Source organism: Otolemur garnettii, unplaced genomic scaffold, assembly GCF_000181295.1.
Source record: "Otolemur garnettii isolate 467f Iridium unplaced genomic scaffold, OtoGar3 scaffold00065, whole genome shotgun sequence".
Classification (NCBI taxonomy): Eukaryota; Metazoa; Chordata; class Mammalia; order Primates; family Galagidae; genus Otolemur; species Otolemur garnettii.
The window spans coordinates 6,217,480-6,221,940 of NW_003852460.1; the positions used below are offsets into that span (position 1 = coordinate 6,217,480).

Sequence of the window (4,461 nt, forward strand, 5' to 3'; positions counted from 1 at the left end):
AAGATACAGCAAGGGTTTGGACTACGATTTCTTATCATGAACTTTAGAATGTCTGCCGAGAACCTCTCATCCCACATCACAATTTTGGTCACGGTGTTTACTTTGGTTGTGTTTTTTTTAAGTCACATTGTGCTAGGCTGGAGTCATAGGTCAAACTGGTAGAAACCAGGGGACAGATGCCTAAGATGCTGTGACCTCCAGATCTCTGCAAAGGTGCAGATGAGACAAAGTTATCCATTTCCTCGGTTTGCCCTTCTAAACAACTTCTAATCTAAAGGCTGCCAGCATGTATAGAGTTATAAGAAAAGAAAATGGAACCAATAATATATCTTTAAAAAATATTTTTATGGAAAGTTTATATATTTTTATGAAACGCTTATATTATAAAATTCATTAAAACTGTACAATTCAATGGTCTTGAGCATATTCAGAAGACTAAGTGACCGTCACCAATAAAGAAGGCTGTAGCCATAACCGACATTCCCATCCTCTCTGGCCCCTCCCTGCCTCACCCTGCCAACTACTAAACTACCCGTCTTATGTATCTGCCCATCCTGGACAGTTCATACAAACGGAATCACACCATATACACCCAGCTTCTTCCACTAAGCATGATGCTTATGTTATGCTAAATGTTACAGCAATTGTCCTTCTTTTGTACTGTGATTTATATCAGAACTTCAGTCTTCTTAATCCACTGTGTGGACACGCACATTTCCCCACCCACCCCCAATAATACACCTTCATATGTCCCATTCCCAATAATTACATGCCTTAGTTATAGTAGGATCCCAAAAACCATTAAGTACATCTGAGCTGTGTGGGATTAGAAACCTTCCCTGCCACATGAAGATCTTTGGTTTAAGTTGTCTCTGTCCCACCTTAACACGTTAGCTATGAAGCCCCTGGCACAGAGCCTTAACTCTTGTGGCAGCCTGAACGAATTCCCAGTGATTCTTACACATCCCTGGGATTTTAGCCCATCTGGTGTCAGTCTCCCCTCCCACCTACTGAGCTCCGTGAGCCCTCACATCTCTCTCAGACAAGTGAGGACTGAAGTTGGGGGCTTACAGGAGCAGTTGGTCATCAGAGAAATAACCAGGTTGGGCAGAGGCCAAAGCTGGAGAAATAACGGGCCTGGTTTGAGTACCGGAAAATGAGGTGTCAGAAAAGGTACAGGAAAGAAAGGACAATGTCTGCCACTTCATAAAACCAGCACTTTGTAAAAGGAGTCATTGGCCTGACAACAGTGCATGGGTTGAGGTCCAGGGGCCACGCAGACTGATGTCCCTGAATGGGATCGGGGGCCAGACATGGGAGGTGCAGAATGCAGGAGCCAGGGGCAGGGACCAACCATAATTGGAGGACTCCCATGTGATCGCCTCTGTCTATATCCCCTGGGAAGGGCACACCCTGCCTACCCGGGGCAGAGCTGGCTCCTGCCTGCATTTCTCAGGACCACATGTGACCAAGGGCCTCCTGGCCCCAGCTTGAGAGCCACACGCATCTCCCAGTGAGGTAGGTGCCTTGTAAAGAGGCTCAGGAGTGATGTGGACAGACTCAGACCTTGCACACTGGGTCAAGGCCAATTCCTGGTGGCTTTGCTCCCTACAGTCATGGTTTGAAGATGCACAGCCTCCTCGAGTCAGGTCAGCGAGTGCTGCTCTTTGGACTGGAAATCTCAACATGGACACAGTCCACCTCCTTCCCTCCCAGATAGTTGTTTCCCGGGCAGATGGGCAGGTCCTCCTCTCTGTAGCACCTTCTCCTGTCTACAGTGTAATTTCTTTTCTCTACGTCCTGGCTCCCCATGGGGAGTGTGGTCCTGGAGATGGGACCTCAGGTTTCCTCCTTCCTGTCTGGCTCACATTAGCAACGTGAGCAGCTCCGGGTGCAGACAGAGATGGCATCCGTCCCGGCTCTGCAAGACTGGGCTTCAAAAGCAGAAGTAGCAACAATTGCTGCCCCCCAAATTGTTGGGTAACAAAGTATTACTAACACACTGATACACCTTCAACTATGATTACTCTTATTAATCTACTGACCACATCTACATGATGGGCACTAGCATTGGTGTTTTACATATTCACCCCACATCATCACCCCAGGTAATGACATCAATGTCACTTATCCATTCTACAGTTGAAAACTCTGTTGTCAGTGAAACCAAGTAAAATATCCCAGGTCACGAAGCCAGGAACTAAACCCAATGGAGACCAATACAATAGGTAAAACTACAGTTAAACAAAGGAGTAGGGTGGACACTCAGGTTTGCTTTACTTATTTATCTTATTTTATTTTATTTATTTTTGAGACAGAGTCTCACTTGGTTGCCCTCGGTAGACTGCCGTGGTGTCACAGCTCACAGCAAACTCTAACTCTTGGGCTCAAGAGATTCTCTTGCCTCAGCCTCCCCAGTAGCTGGGACTACAGGTACCCACCACAACGCCTGGCTATTTTTAGAGATGGGTCCTGCTCTAGGTCAGGCTGGTCTTAAACCCATGAGCTCAGGCAATCCACCTGCCTCGGCTCCCAGCATGCTTTCTCACCCTAGGGTTGAGTGATGTGGGGTCATCAATCTCTAACTCTTGGGCACAAGCAATCCTCTTGCTTCAGCTTCCCAAGCAGCTGAGACTACAGGCACCTGCCACAATGCCTGGCTAATTTTTCTATTTTTGGTCTCTTTCTAAGGGTCTGGCTCTTGCTCAGGCTGATCTTGAACTCCTAAGCTCAACCAATTCACCCATCATAGCAGCTCAGGTTACAGAGTGCTAGCAGGACAGACGTGAGCCACCGTGCCCAGTTGGTGCTCAGTTTTGAAAGAATTTCTAGATTTATTATCTTGGGAAAAGAATAAAAATAGGCCTGGGTGTTCCTAAACATCATCCATTCAGCAAGCAGCAGATCAGGTGTGGTTTGCAGCAGACAACGGGAGGGGGGGGGGGAGTAAATTGGTAAAAAGCAGATTTCAAGGGATTTTGACTTATCTCTGGAAAGAGAACTTTGTATTTAGTAAATGTCAGAGGGTTAATAAAAAAATTGAAAGGCCAGGCGTAGTGGCTCATGCCTGTAATCCTAGCACTCTGGGAGGCTGGGGCGGGTGGACCACTTGAGCTCAGGAGTTCCAGACCAGTCTAAGGAAGAATGAGACCTCATCTCTAGTAAAAATAGAAAACCAGCAGAGTGTTGGAGCCCACATCTATAGTCCCAGTTACTCGGGAGGCTGAGGCAAGAGGATTGCTCAAGCTTAAGAGTTTGAGGTTGCTGTGAGCTATGATGATGCCACAGCACTACCCAGGGCCGTTAGAGTCCTGACCAGACCTGTGCTTTTCACACCCTGATGAGCTTCCCCTTGTTCTGGTCGACCGTAGGTAGAAAGGCCAAATTTCAAGAATAGAAACCCAAAGAACACAGCCAGCATCGTCTCCACTGCCCAGACTCAGCTTACCAGGCGCAGACCCCTCCCCTGTCCCTCGATGACGTCCCTCCTCTCCTGGAACTCAGGTTGCCCCAACCTATCGGCTCTCACACACCCATCAGTCCATCACGGAGCCCATCTGTCAGGCTCTCCACATTGTCTTTAGCTCAATCAAGGCCTTTTCATTTTAAGCAAAATTTCCCACTTTCAATCCTACAATGAAAAGCTCCGACATCATAAAGGAATGTGTGGGGCCATCAGAACAGAGCATGACAGTCATTACAGTTAGTTCGTGAAGAGATCACGAACACCTGCCATGACCAGAATGAGTTGTTGTTCATTAGTGAAGATGGCAAGTCAGAGGGTGCTCGGGAAGATTAAAAAGGTCATCCCTGTAAAGTATTTAGCAAAATGTTTGGCACAGAGTTAAACATCATAAAAAATCCATTGTTATCGTGCCTGTGCCTGTGATTATATTGTCATTTGCCATTATTATTGCCCTGAGGAGTGGGACAATAATCCTGGGCTTAAAATGTCCCGGTCCTCAAGTGATGCCATCTCATTAGTCAGACCCAGAAGCATTTAGCACTGCAAATGCTAACACGTAGTATTTGCAATAAAGAAGGGGTTGCCTTGCCCTCCTTTCTGCTTCCCCCCGGGGTGGGAGCAACTGTCCAAAACGTTTGCTGCTACGAGTCGGGACGGTACAGTATTTTTGCCTTCCGTGGGCTGGACCATTTGTATTGGTGCCCCAGTGAGCACCGTCTCTCTTTTACCATGTCTCCTGGGCATTGTTCACCGTGTTCTTATCCATGTCAGCAACTATCAGTACCAATTAGGCGTCATAATCATTGGTCTGTTGCAAAAATCTTCAACATGTCCTTCGTCGTTTGAATTTATTCAAGGCGTTTTCCCACAGAGGGCTCTTCTAGGCACACCCGCGCACACAGAAGCCCAAGTGTATCCTCCCTCAAGGTGTTTACTTAGTTCCTTTCTGGATTTGGGGTTTCCTGTTTTTCTTGAAATAATTTCCCCCGGCCCCC

The 4,461-nt window shown here is 47.2% G+C and overlaps 1 protein-coding gene across 1 annotated transcript in view; it reads right to left on the reverse strand.

The window, feature by feature from the left end:
• ANOS1 (anosmin 1) overlaps positions 1–4,461 on the reverse strand; it is a 150,702-nt gene that overhangs the window by 120,989 nt on the left and 25,252 nt on the right. The gene's annotated exons all lie outside the window — the stretch shown is intronic.